Source organism: Lissotriton helveticus, chromosome 1_1 (assembly GCF_964261635.1).
Source record: "Lissotriton helveticus chromosome 1_1, aLisHel1.1, whole genome shotgun sequence".
Lineage (NCBI taxonomy): Eukaryota > Metazoa > Chordata > Amphibia > Caudata > Salamandridae > Lissotriton > Lissotriton helveticus.
In genome coordinates this window covers 1,756,911,790-1,756,934,019 of record NC_136057.1, presented here as the reverse complement: position 1 = coordinate 1,756,934,019, position 22,230 = coordinate 1,756,911,790, and positions in this window count along the sequence as shown.

The window sequence follows — 22,230 nt, the reverse complement described above, 5'->3', positions numbered from 1 at the left end:
CTTCAGGCACAGCGGACTCCACACACGACTGATCAGGGGAGAGTTTGGGGAAGGACACCTACTTGGTAAGTACACTTTGTCGACAATGTCACATTGCTATGAAGTAACTGCGCTGCACAGGCAATCAACATCTGCTCCTCTCATTCAGGTGACAGTGGCTACGCCCTACGGGAATACCTCCTGACCCCTTACCTCAACCCTGCCACACCTCAGCAACGGCGCTACAATGTTGCGCACATCCGGACAAGGAACTGTATAGAAAGGACATTTGGCCTGCTCAAGAGCAGGTTCCGTATCCTGCACAAGACAGGTGGGGCCATGTATTACAGTCCTGCAGCGTGCTGCCGCATTGTGGCTGTCTGTGCAATGCTTCATAACATTGCAACCAAGCGCCGGATACCTGTTGACATCTCAGGCAGTGAATCTGAGGGGGACGACCGGCCACCAGCACATGCGCACCATGCACGCGGGGAGAACCCAGCTGAAGGCCACAGACGTCGCAACCACATCACAGCTAACAATTACTAGCCCACCCCCTTCCCCCACCCCACATATCACAATTGCATGCAAAATGTAATGATTACACAAGGCTAATGTGTGCAGTAAAATAAATGTATTTGTTTCATTCACAAGAAAAAGGTTATGGTTTCAACTATTTACAAAGTACAGTATTCCTGCATACTGCATGTGAAGGTTCATGGCAGGCTTAGCGTCAGCCTGCGCCAGTGTCCCTCACACAGTGTCATTGGCGCCTCCGGCGCGTAATGCCCAGGCGCCGTTGAGGCTCATCCTCATCCTGGGCAGCTGTACCAGGCGTAGCCCTGGTGCTGCGCCTAGGTGGCGGTACCTGCGTGGCAGAGTGGCTGCTCACGCTGGAGGCACCCTCACTAGCATCGTCTCCCCCTACAATGGCCGGTAGCACAGGTGTATGAAGTGCCGTCACGGCGGTGGTCAGGTGCTCCAGCACCCTAGTGATGTCCTCGCAGCACTGGACCAGTTGGTGCTGCTGGGTGAGGGAGCGCCGCGACAGCTGGGTGGTGGCATTTGCTGCCACATAATTTGACCTACTATAGGCCGACAGCCGGCTCATCAGCTGGTGGTGGCGCCTGCTTGCAACACTGCGGTGCTTGAAGAGCGCAGCAGTGTTCTCCTCCATGGCCGTCGTCATGCGGTCCATGGCCGCCGTCATGCGGTCCATCCGCTCTCCAACACCCGCCACATTGCGGCCAATTTTATGCAGCTGGAGCTGGATGGCTCCTTGCTGCTGCGACTGGCGCTGGTGGATTCGGAGCATGCGCCGCTCCACGCTCATGCAGGCATGGAGATGCCCATTGCCCCTCCTGCTGTTCGGCCGCTGTGTTGCGGATGTGGCTGGCCCAGATCTGGTTGCACGAGCTGCAGGTGGTGTAGCAGCTGGTGTTGCTGGTGCGGCAGGAACTGGAGGCACATTGGTGGGGTGCCTGGCTCTGGCAGCCGGTTGGCCGGCAGATGTAGGAGCACGTACGGTGGGGGGCCTGGCCTTGGCAGCCGGTTGGCCGGAAGATGTAGGAGCAGGTATGGTGGGGGGCCTGGCCTTGGCAGCCGGTTGGCCGGAAGATGTAGGAGCAGGTACGGTGGGGGGCCTGGCTGCTGGTGTTGGTGCAGCGGCAGATGCAGGAGCAGGTACGATGGGGGGCCTGGCTGCTGGTGTTGGTGCAGCGGCAGGGGCTGGTGGCTGGGTTTCGGGTACTGATTCCTCCTCCTGGGCCTCCTCATCAATCTGCAGCCTCTCGCTGTCACTGCTATCATCGCCACCTGTGAGGGTAAGTGGATACTCATTAGGTGCATGTGACTGTCAGACGTGCAGATGTAACATGCATGCTGGGTGTCATTCCCTGGATGGCTGTGGATTTGCGCACTTTGGAACCTTTCTGGCCGCATTGTGGTACTACTACATTGTGGACATACTACATCTCCCACAATGCTTCAGGGCATTTCCTGATGCACAACATAGGCATGACTAAGGGCCAATGAGTGAGCCTATTTGGTCAGGGACGGTCATAGGGGACAGGGTCGCAGTCGCATGCCACTTACCTTGGGTGTCTTGGGTGGGGCGGGAGGAGTCCAGAGGGGTCACGCCAACACACGCCTCCCTCTCCAAGGTGTTCTCAACCTGGTCCTCCAGGGGTGTGTTGGGTGGGACAGTCGGTCCGCCACCTCCAGTGCCCGATGCCTCACCAAGGCGCTCCGCCACCCTCTCCTTGGCACGCCCTCGGAGGTCGTACCAGCGCTTCTTCAGCTCCTCCAACGACCTGTCCGCCACGCCCACCGAGTTTACGCTGGAGGCTATCCCCAGCCAGATCCTCCGCTTGTCCTGCTCTGGGACCTTTCTGGAGTTGGTACCAAACAGCCTGTCGTGGTTGGCCACCACCCCTTCAATCAGGTTCTCCAGCTCCTGCTCGGAGAACTTGAGCTTGCGCTTTCGTCCAGCGCTGTTGCTGGGGCCAGGGACAGGTTCCTCGGACATGGCGGTCGGAATTTCTGCCGTTTCTGAAGTCGCTAACGGTGCTTTAGCGTCTGCTTTCCGTCGTGCACACTCGAAGGATAGCGTCACTGTGGTGTTTGGGGGTGGGAACTGGCTGCTTCCTGGTTGTGATGTCATCACGGTGCTCGGAATGCGTCTTCCCGTTTTCCCGATCACACGGGATTGCGACTCGCAATCCCGATCGCACGGGATTGCGACTCGCAATCCCGATCGCACGGGATTGCGACTCGCAATCCCGTGCGATCGGGATTGCGAGTCGCAATCCCGATCGCAGGTAGCCGGGAATAGCGATTTTTCTGCGTTTTTTGTAGGTCGCTAACGCCTTTAGCGCCCGCGTGCGAGTCGCTATTTTTTCCCCGAAAAGTACATGAATGCCGTTTTGCGTTTCCTCAATAGCGAGTCGCTATTAATCGCTATTAGGGACACGCAAAACGGCCCGTACATGAATCAGGCTGTTAATTGTGTTTAATAAAGATGTCTTTTTCATATTTTCAGAGTCTGTGCCAAGTTCTTATTATATTAGTAAGTATTCCCTGAGAACGAAATTTACGAAGTTCTTCAGTGCCACTGCTAAATTCATGCTACGGCGAAAAGATTAACAGCTCACAAAGGAAATAGAAGCACTCACCACACGCTAGTTTAACTACTTAATCACTCCTACAGCTGGGGATCAACATTCCAACACTTCCCCAGGCTTTATGGGAAGAAAAGAAGAGGGTGCAGAACAGTCCAGTCCTCTGCAAGTCTTTTGTGTCCTTGAGACTTGTAACAGGGGGCCAGCAAACACAGACCCTTGGAGATTTCTTCCCAACCAGGATACCACAGCGGTGCAAAAAGAGTCAGTCCTTTTCCTCCACCACAGGCAGAAGCAGCAACTGCTGGCCCCTCGAGGGGCTCAGAAAAGGTAGTACTCCTCACATGGTCCTTCCGCTCTTCTTCTTGGCAGGGTCCTCTTGTTCCTTGAAGTAATCCAAAGCCCTCTGGTTTTATGTCTAATACTTATACCCCAAAATGTCTTTGTTCTTTTTGTGGCAAGGGTCTCTGAACCCAGTCTAAACCAGTTCTGCATTCACTGGTGCAGAATAACCACAGGGGGCAGAGACAGCATTGTGCAAAAGGAGACATAGACTATTCAGGTGCAATTAACACTCCTCCCACCACTCTAATTGTAGACCAGCTCTATTCAGCCCTGTGCTGAGTCACCCAGAAAAGGCAGGGCACACCTCAACTCCCCCTCAGTGATAATCTAGAGTGCATGCACATCTCAGCTCCTTTCACTCGCACACCAGACGCTGAATCCACAAACAACCAGAGGCACACAGAACGGTGAAGTAAGACAATGCTCACTTTCTAAAAGTGGCATTTTCAAACTCAGGATTTAAAACCACCTTTACCAAAAGGCGCGTTAATAAAAATGTAGTTCAGGGAGTCCAAACTTAATTTTCCTATCTTGTCCCTATTGGAAATTACACATGTAAAAATGTTTCAGCGCAACCCCAATGATAAGCCTATGGGCAGATAGCCGTTCAATAGTGAATAACGAATTGCACAGTATTTCACTCTCAGGACATGTCTCACACACACTAGTACATGTCCTACCTTTCACATACACTGCACCCTGATCATGGGGGTACTTTGGGCCTACCTCATGGGTCCCTTACATGTAAGAAAAGGGAAGGTTGGGCCTGGCAAGTGGGTGCATTTGCCAGGACAACATGGCAGTTTACAACTTTGCTCACAGACACTACAGTGGTAGGTCTGAGGTACATTTACAGGGCTACTCATGTGGGTGGCACAACCAGTGCAGTAAGCTCCCTAGTAGCATTTCATTTGCAGGCCCTGACACCTTTCTAGTGACTTACCAGTACATCAAATATGCCAACCAATCATAGCACAATTTATACAGAGAGCATATGCACTTTAGCACTAGTCAGCAGTGGTAAAGTGCCCACAATCCTATAGCAAATGGAAAAAGGGTCAGAAAAATAGGAGGCAAAAGGCAAACGTTTGGGGATAATTATGTCAAAAGGACCAGGTCTAACAGTCTTCCACTCCAAAGCTGCACCGGAGATAAAAGCAGGACCCTCAATCCCACATTTCAGTTCAGTTTTGGACCTGCATAGGACTCTTTGAGGACTGTCCTGTTGCTGGAGGCTTCCTGTGTACCTCAGAAGACTACCCAGCCACACCAAGAGGGCTGTGCACTCAGAGGACTGTCCTGCTGTTTGAGACGTTCTTTCCTGATAGGACCCAGGACCTTTATAGTGGATCAAAGGGCTAGTTTGCTGGTCTCCTGTTTAGAGCTATGGGAAACAAAAAGCTCCAACAATGTTTAAAGTTTACCTTGATCCAGCATGAAATGAGTCCTGACCCTCCAAGTGGTGCGTTTCAGTCCTGGACCCTTGGAAGGGGTGCTAAATGTGCCCAACTAGCTAAAATCCAAAACTTGGACAATTTGTTACCAAAATGTCCTCCAATAACTGAGAGGAGACTGGGAACGATTGTGCTTCCCAATCAGAGCAAAGTACGTCGATGATCAATCTCACTTCACAGTAGCTCCTGCTTTGTTTTCTCTAGCAGCAAATCATGTCAGCTAGTCCTTGGTAAAAGGGTATCCGATCTCTTGGAGCCCTTGCTGGAAACAGCCTGCATCTTCGGCCTGCTGGAAATCTTCAACTTCCAAATGACGAAATCTTCACCATGTCTTCGTCCAATGCCTTTTTGATGATGGTGCCTCCTTCTTGGACACCAGTGGTTACCTTGTCCCGCTGAACTTTACTGTCTCAGACATTTTACTTTGAAATTTCTTCCAAGTACGAAGGTAAGCCGACACTGGGTCCAATCCAATTTTTGTATCCAAACCACACTCTGTTGTGGTCAGACATAGCATTCAAGTTTGCTCCAGTCTCATGCAACTAGATGTCCGCAGTTGGCGCTTTGATCTTTTAGGTGCTAGATAGAACTAAAGCCCTTAGAAATTCATAACTCTGCATTGACTGATTGGATTTTGGTCAATTTGATGTCCAATAGTTTATAAACATTTTACTTTTATGTGAGATTTTTATTTTAAGTGAGATTTTTCTTTTGATGTTTTTTCACTTTATGACAGTTTAAGTGCTGCATAAATACTTTATGCATTGCCTCTAAGTTATGCCTGACTGCTTTTATGCCAAGCTAACAGAGGGTTAGGCAGATGTTACATTTTTTGACTTTTTGTGATTCTCCCTGACAGAGATTGTGGCTGTTGCTTGAGAAAGGCTAACACCTCCCTCAACCAACAACCTAATTTCTCACAATGTCCAGCAGCATGTGGATAAGATAGCAAATAGCATTACCTTCAATGTCAATCAGCACTTGTAGTTTAAACATGCTCAAGTCATCTTTCTGCTATACATGCTTGACACTGTCACTGAACTTAGAATTCAGGCAAACAACATGCTTAGTGTCAGCTTTCATAATTTTCAGTTTGGTTTGGATGTTCTTAGCTCTCCATACAGGGTGCTACTTAATACCTTCGCCGCTGGGGTAATTCCCCCATGGCGTGGGGGGGGAGGGGCGGCTGCGGTCCCACAGTGCTCGTGACAAGCCTAGCTCGTCATGAGCACAGCTCCACTGTGCCTCATGACGAGCTGGGCTCGTCATAAGCATGGAAGGAGTTAAGAGTTATTGCCCATGGAGTCAGCAATATCTCTCAGAACCAGGCAATGTATCTGATAGCCACAGGATGTCTTAGTGGACTAATAGTAGCAATTCTTTTCTTTTCTTTCTTTTTTGGCAAAATCATTTTTATTGGCATTTCAAATTTTTACACCATTCATACTTTGCAATTACTTCAAGAAGAAACAACTTGCGTTCATACGTCATGACATGTCATAGAGCTGAATTTCAGTGTGAATACATACTTTATTTCCTTAATTGTCCCTGTCTACTTGAGGAGGTATACAAGTGCGAAGCATGTATTTATGGATGATCGCCTATCGCAGGCGCTTTGTGTTCGGTGCCAGCCAGCAGGGCTAGCGCCATGGTTAACATCTTGCTATATTGGTGGTAACAATTTAAACTCTACAACGGGGGTGACTTAACTGGGGGACACTGCACCTGAGGATATATCATTCCACAGAGACCAGTGGGCTGATTCGTAGTTGCTCGACAATGATTTGTGCATGTGTTGGAGGGGGAAGGCGGAAGCGACCAATCTCGGGGTATGAAATATGTTGCGTAGATTCAGCCATCCAACCCACGCCTGCTGTGTACCTACTCCGCGGAGGCATTATGTCGGATCACCCCAGGTTGCACCCTTGTAGAGGGAGATCAGGCGGTTTGTGACAAGGGCACCTCGGTTGTTTCTTTCTTGAAGGAATGTAGTAGGATGGCACATTGCAAGGAGATGGGGTGTTTGCGTAAACCCTTAATTTCTTCTGTTCAAAGCGTCACCTCTTTCGAGGTGCCCCATCTATTAACAGCCCTCGCCCAGGCCCCCAGCGGTGGCCCCTCGGGTGCCCTCCATTGCATTGCTATGCAGCATTTAGCCAAAAGGAGCGCCAGGGACGCGAATCGTGTCTCAACTCTTAGGTGCTTACGCCCTTTGGCAATGCCCAGTGTGCAGGCCTGTAAATAATTGCTCTATTTGAATGAACGATCGCACTCCCTTTTTTTAATATGATAATCCAGGTGAAAATGTTGGTAGGTGCAGCTAGGCTGACCCTCCTGAGTATGAGGGTAACAAATAATTCTGAAAATGCATTGTCCCAACCGTGGGAAACGTCACCACACTGCACACTGAATCAAATGTCAATAATAGTAAACCAAATTCTTAAATTTTCATGTTATGATTTTTATTCATCATTTCTTCAAATTCTTCATAATAATGATTGCATTCATCATATTATGAATTTGGGCACCCAGTGCATTTCAGGGCTTGCCCTTCTTCAGTGGAATTTTTTGTCTGTAATGTGTAAAATACACAGCCAATCACATTTAAGTCAAGGATACAAAATACAACATTGGTCATATATAGCTGTTGGTGTTCTGTGTGAACACCTTATAACATGCCTTTCACTCTTGCTTTTCGTGGATGGCAGTCAATAAAGTTGTTTTGAAAATGTATTCAAAACTTAAGCGTGAATACCATGGGTTTGTGAAAGAAAGAGGGAGATTGTAAAACAGAACAAGAAAAAGGAATATTGTGAGTGATGTGAACTGATTATAACCAGAAAATTAAACGTGAACAGCATAAGTGTACCATTAAAAAATGTTATACGAACAAAAAGCCGCTTACATTTCAAGACCAGTGAACTCGCGTGCCGGCCTTACAGTCATGAGTTTTTAAAAAGTTTACGGAGCCTGTGAAATAGTATTAAACACGGTTTATAATATGCTTAAACATACACTGGCCGCCATTATTCATAACGATAACATAAGGTTGTTGAAAAACGTAGAGAGAGATACTCGTAAACACGTGGTATTCCTTTCCGTGTATCAAGATTTCAAACTGCAAAAAATAAATAAATAAACAGCGTTTCAGAAACTGATTCCTCACCCGTTCGGCATTTCCGTAAATTAATCAAAAAAGCTCTTGCTTACTTCGAATCTGTATGTTGCGCTCTTCCTCGGAACCGGCAGGCAGTTTCAAGCTCAACAACCCGTCAATGGGATATATCGTAGAGCGTCAGAACGACACACGTGAACATAAAGAAAATACTACTGCTGTCTCATGCCACCTATGATCCACAAGGTACTGGATGCTTTCGAGAAAGTTGTTTTAAAAGACATAGAAAGGATTTTCAAACAACCCAAATCGAAGGTTACAAATCTCACTAGAAAGGAACAAGAGGCGTTAAAACAACTTGCCAATAACAAATCTATAACTATCTGTCAAGCGGATAAAAGTGGAGCCATGGTGATTATGGACACACAATTTTATCTAACAAATTTCAATGATCATGGTCATGATACTAATATTTACACCAAGGTAAATACAGATCCGACTAAAGAGTTTACTAAGGTACTATGCAACATCATTGACAAAGCTGTAAGTGAGGGAACCATTGGAAACAGAGAGAAATAATTCTTATTGAAAACCAATCTGGCAATACCTTATGTATATATGATTCCTAAAATACATGAGCATCCTACCAACTCGCAGTGTAGACCTATAGTTTCAACTGTCAACTCAATACATGAGCCAATAGGAAAATATTTGGACAAGCATTTACAGCCAATTGTACAAACTATGACAACATACAGAAAAGATTCTACACTCTTCTTAAATATTCTGAACACAAATCTAAATTCACGGCAAATATGATCTTATGTACTATAGATGTAAGATCACTCTATACATTGATTCCCCATAACCTTGGGTTAGAAGCAGTTGAGTCATTTTTGATGATGACTAATAAAGATCAAGATTTGAAGGTATTTCTAATGGCTCTTCTCCACTTCACCCTTTACCACAGTTACTTTGAATGGCAAAATGAATATTTTATTCAAGCATCTGGTACTTCCATGGGCAATTGTGCGGCGCCTGCCTATGCTAACATTTTCATGTATCGATTCGATCAAGACCACATTTTGAATCAACCAGAATGGATAGAAAATGTATTGCTATGTAAAAGATACATTGATGATATCTTCATTTTGTGGAAGGGGTCAGAATTGTCCTTGGTACAGGATATGGAGAATCTAAACCGAGTAAACAACAGAATAGGTTTCACTCATACCATCAACAAGGACAAAATAACATTCTTGGACGTCATGGTTCACAATGTTAATGGAGTCTTAAATACTACAGTACATGCCAAATCTACCGACAGAAATAACCTCTTGCATTTTAAAAGTTTTCACCATCCCTCACTGAAAAAACATCTACCTTATTCACAACTAATATGTTTAAAAATAATCTCTTCCACCAAGGAATCATTTGAAAACAGCATGCATACTACCATTGAGAAATTCAGAGATTGTGGTTATCCCGCAAGTATTTTGGAGGAAGCAGTAACCAAAGTAACCAAAATTGAAAGGAATCAATTATTAACATCAGGACAAAAACCGTCAGAAGACATCCGAATGACATTTGTTTCCAAATTCTCAACAAAAAGACACAACATAAAAAAGATCATACTCAAACATTGGCCACTATTAACATTGGAAGAAGATTTTAATGGAATTTTTTAAAAATCACCAAGAATCGCGTATTTGCGTACCAGAGATATCAAGGAGATTCTAAATCAGGGAGACAACACAAAAACACTGCCATACAAAGGCACATTGCCATGTCACTATTGTGGAAACTACAACGCTATAATTAAGGGAAATCAAATCTCTCATCCAAGTAAAGGAATACCTGTTAAATTAAGAGTTACAGCAACCTGTGACAGCAGCAATCTGATTTACATGATAAAATGCCCATTCGGACTTGCTTATGTGGGCAAAACTGAACGCAAAATATAAACACGCCTGATTGAACATAAGAGTAACGTTCGCTCAAAAAATTCCAAATCCCCTTTGGCTTGGCATTCCAACGCTTATAATCACAATCCAAGTCAGTTACGGTTCTTAGTACTTGAACAAGCCAAAATACTTCCAGGGAGAGACAATACACAACATGTTCTGCGCAGAGAAGTGCATTGGATCAACCTACTTAACACAGTACATCCTAAAGGACTCAATGAACGTGTGGAATTGCATTGTTTTCTCTAATAAGCAAATGTACCAGTACTATCTATTTCAGCACACAAAGATTAGACCATGTGACATGTGACATCTTTTAATTTTTATTTAAATTTTGACATTTTGTGACATGTACAAAAGCTGTGCTGTATACACTTGGACTGTGTTCGAATCGAACTTCCCTAGCAGGAACATTAACTCTTGCATTAGACATTTATTGAAAACATTGTGTGTCCCAGAACCGTGGTTCATTTACACATCATTACACTCTGTTTTTTTTTTTTTACTCTATTTTTATTTTTGCAACCCCATGAATATCGCGGCTCCATTTGCACATTAAACATTGTGCATTAGACATTCATTTCTTTGGGTTTTGTAATACCTTGGTTCTTTCACATTTAACATTTTCTATTTCGCATTTTCTACTTTTAGTAATGTTGGCAATTAATGTCGATATGACTTTTTTTCAAGAAGCATCATTGCTATATTTAGATCACGGAACACTGAGACGGCCGTGGTATCTTCTTTATGTTTACATGCGTCGTTCCGACTTACTACGATATATCCCAGCGATAGGTTGTTGGGCTTTGAAACTGACCAGGGGTCCCGAGGAGGAGCGCAGCAGACACATTCGAAGTAAGCAAGATCTTTTTTATTAATTTATGGAAATGCGGAACGGGTGAGGAATCAGTTTCTGAGACGCTGCTCATTTATTTATTTTTTGCAGTTTGAAATCTTGATACACGGAAAGGAATACCACGTGTTTAAGAGTATTCCTTCTGTAAGTTTTTCAACAACCCTATGTTATCGTTATGAACAATGGTGGCCAGTGTATGTTTAAGCATATTATAAACCGCGTTTCATACTATTTCACAGGCTCCATAAACTTTTGAAATACTCGTGACTGTAAGGACGACACGAGTACACTGGTCTTGAAATGTAACCGTCATTTGGTTCGCGCAACATTTTTTTGGTACACTTATGCTGTTCATGTTTGATTTTCCGGTTATAATCAGTTCACGTCACTTACAAGGTTCCTTTTTCTTGTTCTTTTTTACAATCTCCCTCTTTCTTTCACAAACCCATGGTATGAACGCTTGAGTTTTGAATACATTTTCAAAATAACTTTATTGACTACCATCCATGAAAAGCAAGAGTGAAAGGCATGTTTCTCTGGTTATAAGGTGTGCACACAGAACACCAATCAATCAATCAATCACGGCATTTATAAAGTGCACTACTCACCCAAAGGGTCTCAAGGCGCTAGGGAGGGGGGGTCCGCTACTGCTCGAACAGCCAGGTCTTGAGTTGCTTCCTGAAGGCGAGGTGGTCCTGGGTCCGGCGGAGGTGGGTCGGGAGGGAGTTCCATGTCTTGGCGGCGAGGTAGGAGAAGGACCGTCCTCCTGTGGTGGCTCTTCGGATGCGGGGGACAACAGCTATATATGACCTATGTTGTATTTTATATCCTTGACTTAAATGTGATTGGCTGTGTATTTTACCCATTACAAACCAAAAAGTCCCCCGAAGAAGGGCAAGCCCCGAAATGCATTTGGCTCACAAATGAATAATATGATGAATGCAATCATTATTATGAAGAATTTGAAGAAATTATGAATAAAAATCATAACATGAAAATTTAAGAATTTGGTTTACTATTATTGAAATTTGATTCAGTGTGCAGTGTGGTGACGTTTCCCACAGTTGGGATAACACATTTTCAGGGCGCAGGCCTCCCATGTACTCATATGCATGAGCCCTGTGACTGTGAGGAGGGTGGCATGGATTTCAGTCCAGTATGCTCGGAGTGTCGAGCAGTCCGAAAACAAATGAAGAAACAATGCCTGAGGCTCTGGGCATCTTGGACAGTTAAAGGACGTGTCTATGTAGTAACACTGGAGCTTCTCGGGGGTCAGGTAGGCACGATGTAGTATGTGAAGTAGTATGTTCTTAAAGCGGTAGTGGCAGGACACTTTTTTGGGGAACTACAATGCTCGTTCCCACTCTTTGTCATGGAGTGATCTCTGGATCTCAGCTCCCTTTTCTGCCTGAGGGGCACAAGGGTAACGAGGCTCAGTGCACGCACCACTTTGTAGTTCCAATTTATCAGGTGGCGCCCTGGACCCATCTGCAGGATCGTGTGTATCACCGGGTGTGTGGGAGGCTCAGTGTTCATTGTATTCCACATGCGGCGGCAGACTACTAGCAATTGCCTTTGTAAAAGAAATTGCCCTCTAGGGAGATTCATGTCGGGTACCAGTTCTGCAAACATCTGTAGTTGCCCATTCGTGTAAAGGGAGCCTGCCTCCGTGACTGAGTGTGCCATCCACTCACGTAGCGCCCGCTCTGAGTAATGTGTGTGACCCCTGGGGAATCCCACCAACAGTAGGTCGTGGGAATACTATGGTGCCTCGTGGTTCAATCAGTCCATCCATTTTAGGCAAGAGTGTGCTACCGAAACCTGGAGTAGGCACTCCTGTATTGATCCCGTCCCTGGCATCAGCATGCGAAGTGTAACGGGGGTCGGAATTAACCCGGTGTCTGTGGTGGTTTCCCCTTATGCGTGGCCCACGGTCCATCTTTAATAGTAGCAATCTTAACACAGAAAATTATTGAAGCATCCTGGTTGTTCAGATCCTAACATTCAACCTTTGATGCAAGTAGTACTTCGTACCCAGGCTAAAATTGTATCTGTGGTAATGTTTAAAGCTACACTTTGAGTATGCTGCACCTTTAATGGTCTCTTGTTCCTTGACTGCCTCGCGTGCTACAGTTATTGTCTACTTTGTCCAGACAGGAAGAGCGATAACCATGTCCCAATGAAAGTCTTGTATCCCAGTGACTCTCTAGCCATGCTCATGATGATTTTATCCAACCATCAAGTAGGTGAGAATTAGTAATTGCATATTTGGACCATATAACTAAGCTAGCCATAGATCAGACAAAGTTAAGCACAGATGGGGCAAGGGTTTCTGAAAGTGACTTCGGGTTGCTTTTTGGTAGCCAGTCTAGCACAAAGCTGAACCCAAAAAAACAGGGGCACTGCGGTACAATTGACAGTATAATTCCAGCGAAGCAAATCAAATAAATACTTAACTTCTGGGTTCATTTAAATAAAAATAAAATTTCGATTAAAAAAAAGCAACAAAAAAAAACCTATCACACCTGGTCCAAAATAACTTAACATTTGCTATACTATTTTTTTTACGTTAGAGTGAACAATAGTTAAAAATAGAAATTGCTTATGGCCCGGCAGGAGCAAAAACAGGCAGTGACAGCCACCCTACTCTGAAAGTCATCCTACTCTTTTTCAACCAGGATATCATGGTAGAAGAGGCCATACTCTCACCCAAATGGTAAATACTAATGGAGGTTAATTTACTCTTAATAAAGAGGAGAGAGATGAAAACCATCCTTCTCTTACTCCGCCATGTACAGAGTAGTGAACGCTATGCTAACGGGGAGACATCGATTTAAAAGACATGGTTTACCATCAACAGAGCTAACCCCTGCCTCCTTACCGCCTATTGTGATTACCTTTTGCCTTTGTGACTGAGAAGAAGAAAGTTAAAACATTTCATGTATTATAAGTACAGTGACCAGTCTAATGATTTTAGTCAAGTTGTTAAAGGGGTTTAAAGGGCTTTATCAATTAGATCTTTTAGTAGATCATCTTTATTGAACTATCAAGTCAAAATAGAATATTCTCAATCATCAATAAATGACAGAAATATCAAATCAATGATGGTTAATCACTTCAGTGAAAATATTGCATAAAATATGAATCCTTAGTCTAAGTATCGGTCAGAAAATGGAGTAGGAATCAATTAAAGGACTAAATCAAGAGAGAAAGCCGAAAGCTTTTGCATTCAGATTGGCTCAAATATATAAATAGATCAAACACAAACTTTCCAATAGAGAGTAGTTCAAGAATCTGAGTAGATTCTCAATACAATAAGGTCGGGTCTTGGTAAATGGGAAAATCGGCAGTGGCAAAAGAAAGATAAAACAAGTGGGGAAATGGCAAGTAAAACCCTACTGTAGGAAGACACTCTATCATAGACTTTACATTTCATAGATTTGTTACATGTTTCTCTTCCCTTCTCCCGTCAGCCAATCAGTGTTCGACGCTGTCAGCCAATCAGTGTTAGAAGCTCTCCTAGGAACAGGATCACTCCTTATCTTGTCACACAAATACAATGGTTCTTAGAAGATAATGTTGCACTCTCAATGACATGTTAACAATTACACTTTCACATGGAGTCCCCTTCCTTCTAACATAGGTATGCTGTAAGTTATTTCTCTTTAACAATTTTTAACCAGTAAACTATACAAACATCGAAACATCTGTTTAAGAAAAGAAAAGACTTTTTGCAGAATCATCATGAAGGGGGAAAATATGAAGGTTAGAAAGTCAACTTCATATTTTAATCTTTGCAATTCAAAGCTTAAACTATTCATTACCTAATCAGTCAACAAAGGTGAGTTATATATCAAGAATCTTTATATATGTGGAAACATTCTTTGTGAATACTTGAAACTACATAAGCAACTTATTTGTTCATTAATACAAAAGTTCATAGTGTGGTCCAGAAGCAAACTCATTTTGTGCATTCAGCATTTTCTAGTCAAGCTTTTTTTTCCAAGCAGCATTGCTTTCAGCCATTATTGAGGCCTACTACGAGAAAAGAAAATAACATTTTACAATCTACCTTATTTCATTTAGCTTTGCACACAGCCATGGCAGGCAGGGGGAGTACCTGTAGGGCGGTGACGTGGGGAGGGGCAGGATGGGGGAATAGTAATGTATGGATTACAGAGTTTTACAGGTAAGTAAACATTTAAATAAATGAAACGAATTTCATTGCGCGCACTGCATCGCATTTGGGGATACAGTACACTCAACGAAATTCGTTTTATTTATTTAAATGTTTTCTTACCTGGGAAACTCCGTAATCCATACATTACTATTCCCCACCATGCCCCTTCCCCTCCCTACGTCACCGCCCTGCAGGTACTCCCACTGCCGGCCGCGGCTGTTTGCACATTTATTTTGCAGGTTAATTAAGAACTAGCATTCATTTCTTGCTAATTATAAATCTGCTACTTCAGCTGTCATAATCTCACCATCTGTAAGAGAGCAGTAGAAGGTACCCTACCTTTTCCAGCCGGTGTAGACTTGGGAAAGCCATCTTACTCTTACAGATCAGTGGTGAGTAGAGAATGCCATCCCACCTACTCAACCAATGAAAAGTAGTGAAAGACGTTTTGCTACCACTAGGGAGTAGGGGAAGTTACCAACTAGTAAAGTTTATAAGCATTCTTCCAGTCCCTGAGGCCCTCTGTAAAGGGTGCACTTTTTCAGCTCACAGCAGAAGCCATTAAGACGTTCAGGATTAGGTTCAAGCATGATCACCCATCTGTGGTTCTGCGAGGAATCAGCAAAGCTTCAATGGGCAAGTCCCAGGCAAGCCAAGATCCTGAGGGGTGTTACAATCAGTCCACGTAGAATGTTGGACAAAGCTATCATAAACAGTGGCGTAACATAAGCCCCGCAGCCCCAGCGGTGCGGTGGGGGGCCTGAGCTCCAGGCCCCCCCTCATAAAAAGTGGCATGTGGTGGGCCGGGAAGGGGGGCCCTTCAGTGTACTTTGTAGGGGTGGCTTACGTTTCGTTATGCCACTGATTATAAAAACATGAGGGCATATTATCAAGAAACAGCATTAACATCATCGCTGCTTTAGCTGCTGGGCTTTTATAGGCATTTTTTATAGGCATTCTCTACGGCGTATTATCAAGCCCATTATCACCGCTTTAGCTGCAGTTTTCGGCCGCTAAAGCGGCGATAATGTTAACGCCATGCTTGATAATATGCCCCTTGGTTTCAACAACGTTTCCTTGAATAAACTTAGAAAATCATTAATACAGCACAAGACGCTCCCAGGATGCAGCACGTATTCAAAACCTGCCGAGCAATGATGCACGCTAGTCGATTTATGACAAATAATGCTTTATGCTCATTTGGTTCCCAGCAAAAATCAGCGCCAAATGGAGGCAGCCAGAGAGCAGATGACAAGTTATAGCATTTAGGGCTACATTAAAGCAACTATTCGCGTTATGTATGAACCCTGCGTAGCAGAGGCCTAATTAAGGCAGAATCCTCTGTGGAGAGTGCTAATGTTGCAGACACCATTTAAGAAGTGACAGAGTAAACATTACCTCTTTATACACTGACCCACGGAGACCTGCTGTAGAAACAATAGCATAGCATGGAATTCTTATGAAGCTTATATTGGTGCCTTTTAAAGGCTGTGAGAGATGAACAGAAAGCAGGAGTGCGTGAGATTTTAATTTTACCCAGAAAGGTGTCCAAAGGTGTTACATTTCCCCCAAGTTAAGATCAAGTTAAGGCAATAACTACCACAGCAATATTTTTTACGCTAAATTGTATCCATCAGTACATTTTTAGAAGGTGGTTGTGAGTGTATTTTTTCCATAAATGTACTGTATATGGGGACTTTTCAGGTACATTTTCCCATCATCATTATAAATGCTTATTTTGGACGAAACCCATAAAACACATAACAACAGTTATTTCTACTAGAAACATAAATGCTTTAAAATCTAGTAAGCTAATAATGATATGCCTTTACCTTTCATAACCAGAGAGTCCTTGGAAAGCTACTGGCTACTGCTGCCGAATGTGAGCGTATGTCCACATCTCTTCCCGTGGACTCCAGGCCACACAGCAACCTCACTTGGCCCGACCTCCTACTGGATCCAGCACAGAAATGAGAGGGGTACATTAGGGTTGGTATCACCTACAGAATAAGCCACCGAATCATATTTCATGGGATAAGTCAATACAGTCTGCTCACATAGGAATAATGCAAAATCTTGCAGGGTACATGGCTTCACGGACACAGAGAGAGAAACAAGGCACGTCCAATTACAAACCAGTCACAGGTGGTGACCATCCTAACTCAAGGGATGGACTTTCTGAGGACAATGTGACCCATCAATTCTCCCTTCTCTCAGAAGTGTCTGGTAGCAGGTACTCACCACCCTGCAGTGTATTACACTAAGAAAGGGAAGAATTTTTCATTCTTACTGAACCTTTTGTCTATGACCTGTGTGCATCTGTATGTGCGTGCACACTCAGTGCCAGATTTATCAAAAATGCTGCGCTGCATTGCGTGACAGGGGGCTAGCAGGAGGGCGCATATCTACAGAGATATGGCTCTCCCCTTTTCCTAGCACCGGCTCAGAATTTTGCTGTCATGCATCACACACACAATCCTTTGCGCCATAGTGCAAGGGTATGTGCGAAAGTGTAGCATAGGTTTTGTACTGGCAGAGTTCCCTTCTAGTACAAAATACCATGCTTAGACAACTTTTTAAAACTTTTCCTACTTTGTATGTGTTGTGTATAGTGCAGCACACATGCAAAGTCGGAAAGGAAAGTGTAGGAAAGTAGGATCTGCTTATTATGGTTAGCCCCACTTTTTGCTTAATGTTACACTGTTTTTAACTAGTGTGACTGGGATCCTGCTAATCAGGACCCCAGTCTATCCTCTTTCTACCTAAAATGTTATGCATGTACTCTAGATTGGATACTGGGGTACCCTTGTCAATCCCTAGTATATGGTACACATGTGCCCAGGGCAGAGGTACACCCGAGGCCTCCCATTGGCTCACGCATGTATTATGCCACCCATGAGAGGCCATGCAAAATGGAACTACAGGCCTGCCAGTGCAGCCAATGTAAGCTGGTGCTTTCACCACTTACGAAAGATAGAGGTGTAATATATCTATCAGTCACCCCTCTAGCAGGCTTTGACAATCCTGTAGGCAGATTGCTGAGTTTTACGTGAGAGGGTGACCCTGCATGGGCAGAGCCCCCCTGCAGGCTTTGGAGACCATTCTCCTGGGTTGTCGGTGTCCCAGCCAGACATATAGGTAGAGGCGCATTATATGGTCGTGTAAAATGCTATCTCAAAAACGGCTGCAAAAAAACATGTTGTGTTTGGTAGCAAACACCTTGGAATCATACCTCCACAGCAATAACCTGTGTGGGAGGTATGATTCCACCATTCTGAAGTGAGCTTTATGGGTTCCGTGTTCTTGTCAGTACCAGCCTTCTCGACCAGAGCAGCCCAAAATGGTTGCTGCTGAACAGAGATACATTTCTGCCCTCCTGCTGCTGAGCCAAGTTTGAGCAATGGATGGTAGGATAATAGGCATCCTGTCAGAGGGAGGTGTGACCACCTCCCAGACAATATTTAGTGTATTAGGCCTGAGTGGGTGCACTTCCAAAGTGCCTGAATGTCTGTATCTGGGGCACTCTTGGCGTCTCTGTGCATAGTCCAGTTCAAACCAATCCTGGGAGCCATTGGCTACTGCTCTGGCACGAAACTGGACAAAGGTATCCTCCCCACGGTCCTGACCCTTCCCTGGGAGGGCCCCCTGAATTTGTCCAACCCTCTCTCGTGGGTATAAAAGGTCTTACTTGTAGGACCCTAGATTCAACATGGACAAGATTCTGAACAAGAAACCACTGATCTTTGACCTTCTGGACACTCTGGACTTTCCTGAACTTTGACTCGGCCCGACTTCGTCTCCATCTTTGTCCAAAGCATCGTCTGTGCCTGTGCACCATACAGGCTCCGTGCAGGACCTCTGGAGCATCAAGAACAACTGAAGTTATCTCCCTTGGGGTGAAGGAGTCACTCCCCTGCATTTGCAGGCACCGTAACACACTGACCAGTCTGCTGATCCTGAGCTCCTGCGTACTCCGAAGTCTCCAACAACACAAGAGGTAGGTTCCTATGTTCCTTGAGGTTGAGCTGCCCTCTTACCAAGTCTGAAGGCAGTATCCCTTGTGGGAGTGCATTACTCGAATCCCTGTGCACCGTGTACTCTTGCAAGTGCATATGCTTGTTGGCACTGCCCAACTAAGTGCATTGGGCTATTGATCGCCCCAACCTCTGCACACATATCTTACAAAGGACGTTTGGCCTCTTTATACTCTGTGCCCTGCAACCTGTGACTTTGTAAAACTGCTTGAGGTCCCCTCACGACTTCCGTGCCTTCTGCCTGTGGGTCCATTTGAGGGACAACACTATTTTTCTTGGACTCCCCGAGTTGCTCCAGGCCTGCCCTGTCTCCCCTTGCTGTTGTGAGTCTCCTGGTCCTTGCTGGGCCAGACCACAACCTTACTCGATCTTCTTCGTGGTTTGCCGCTGCCAAGGGTGTTGGTGCCCCCTCAGCTCTCGACATCCTTCGTGGGGCAACTCGTATCTGGTTCCTGGTTGTCCTCGGCATCTCCCGGTCCCCGTGGCTGCAGAGTCAAAGTCTCCATCATCACACCTGAAGTACCCGACATCAGTGGGCATTCGTCTACCGAGCCCCTGGTCACTCCTGAGTGACCCAGACTCTGTCCCCTCTGCTTAAATGTTCCTTCCATAAAGAATCCACCTGTGGGTTCACTGGACACTTTTCTTCTTCCAAGCAGTGGCCTTTCTTTGAAGGCTCCCATTGAGATTGACAACGGTTTCCAACGCCACTTCAGCCCTATACACCCTACTTCTCTGGGATAGGTATGTCTGGTACTTCGGTATCCATGGGTGGGGTGGCTCTCCAACCTTCTATATTCTAAAGGGTTTCTTTGTAAACCACTGCAAAGGGTCCTTAAACTTTAAAACTGCAACTGCGACTCTCCCATTGTACGTAGCACGGGGTTGTGTTCTCACACTGCACCCATCTTTCTTGGAGTCCCTTCTTACTCACCTTGAGTGGTTCCTTGGGGTCCCAGCTATTCTACAACCTCTAGACAGTGTCTTGAATTACGTGGTAATTCTTATGCCCCTATTTTAATATATGGTTTGGTCTCCCCCTGGAGCCCACTGTGTATTAGTGCTACTTAAGAATTCTTCTGGGCAAAAGTATTGTGTGCTTTGTGTTTATCTGCGTGTAGCAGATACTGTGAGGTATTTAAGGTGTGTTATAATGATAAAACATTTCTCTTTATAACTACTGTGTGGTTCTCTTTTCATTTAACCAATACAATATGGTTGCATTCTGGTAAAACAAGCTGCTTAACATTCTTTCAAGACTAAGCCTAAAGGATGCTCTCCACAGCTACCACTTGGATAGGTTTCTAAGGTTATCTTAAGGGTAAATTTTCTTGTTATTTGGATTTGGGTTGTTTGGAGTGGTGCAAGGTGCCCACTTTAAATAATGGACAGTATATACCAGGCCAACTTCTCACAGAAAGGAGAAATTAAAACATTTTTCCTTTTAACGTTTGCTTTCAAGTGGACTATATCTTTGAAGCAAAACCCTGGATCAGATTTTTGGTGGATAGGGTTTTGCATTAAAAAGTATGGGTAGTTGCATGGAAATGCCCATGTAACGCCCCCTTCATGCTAACTAATGCAAAGCAGTGATTCATGCTACTCTGGGTTACTTTTAGGCAATTTCCGCACAAAACAAGTTTGCTTCACTTTTGTTCTGCAATCACAGTGCATAATGATGAAAAATCTAGCCCTCAGTTTAGCCGGTTTCCCTGGTTTTCCTCCCATGGCTACTAATAATGCATACAATGCCATCCACTCCTGCTAGATGATGACTCTTGTTTCCACCAGTTGGACATGTAGGTCACATTGCTAGTTTGTGACTGCACTGATAACCCTGGGACCCAAGGCATGACCTCTGCATGGCTTTTTCCTCTACTGACCATATCATCAGTTGTTCTCTTCCTCCCATACCTGTTTAAATGACCCATGAGGACGAATGTCTGACCAAATATCGAAAGATATAATATTGAGGTGCGAAAATTTCGGAGCATTAATATCGATGTCAACAATATCGACCTCCTATCTACAACAAGGCAAGTACTAAAAATTTCGGGAAAAAAATATTGATGTCAAAAATATCGTTTTTAGAAATATATAGTTTTTTTAAAATATTTTTTTTTAAATAAATCAAATAATACTTAAAAATATAATGAACATAGTTAAAATATGTTAGAATGTTTAACATTAATAAGCAATATACATAATTTTATAAAAAATAATGAAACATATACATATTGGGGTCGATTCCAATTCGGTAAAATCCCCTACGAATCGCCGTACGGAGCATTTTCCCATACTAATCGAACACCTTCAACGTCCCCGTACGTACGATGAAGTACGATCCGAACCCAAAGCAGATCTCCGTACGAATCGTACGAAAGACCATACAACTTAAAAATACGTACAAATCGCATTCAGAACACGCAGTACGCGACGTCCGTACGGATTAAAGCAGCTTTTTACGAACCAGCAAGTACGATTCATTACGACTCTTTTTCTCCAGGAGTTTAAAACGTCCGTAAAAACATATTTTGACTTGAACCGCGTGCGAAACGGACCCCCCGGGTACGCAAGTGCACCCCTTGATTGCAGGGGTACGGTGCGTAGGTGTACGGTGCATAGGTGTACAGTGCATAGGGGTACAGAGCATAGGGGTATGGTGCGTACCCCCATGATTGCAGGGGTACGGTGCGTATGTGAATGTGTGGTTCTCCGTACGAATTGCTCATATGGCATTTTTCGTGCGAATCGGGTTCTTGTTCCCAGGTCCGGATCGTACTTGTCGTACAGCATGTTTACGATTCGTACGGTTCACCGTGAGGGTCCTGTATCGTACGTATTTTCCCTTGCTTTTCGTACAGTTCTTACACATTCGTTCGTATTCTTTTCCTACGGATCGTACTACGCGATTCGGACGGATTTGTATGATTCGTACGGAAACGGCTACGGATACGAATCAACGTACGGATTTGTTTCCCTATTCAGAATCGACCCCATAATATATAATGTATATACTTACTTAATAATCAGTTTTAATATTTATTTTAATAAGTTAAACATAATTAAAAATATTATAAATTACAAATTCATTTATACACATAAAATATTAACATAAATAAAAATAAAATAATTAAGCAAAACATATTAAAAAAATTAGATTTATTTTTAATATTTTTAAAAT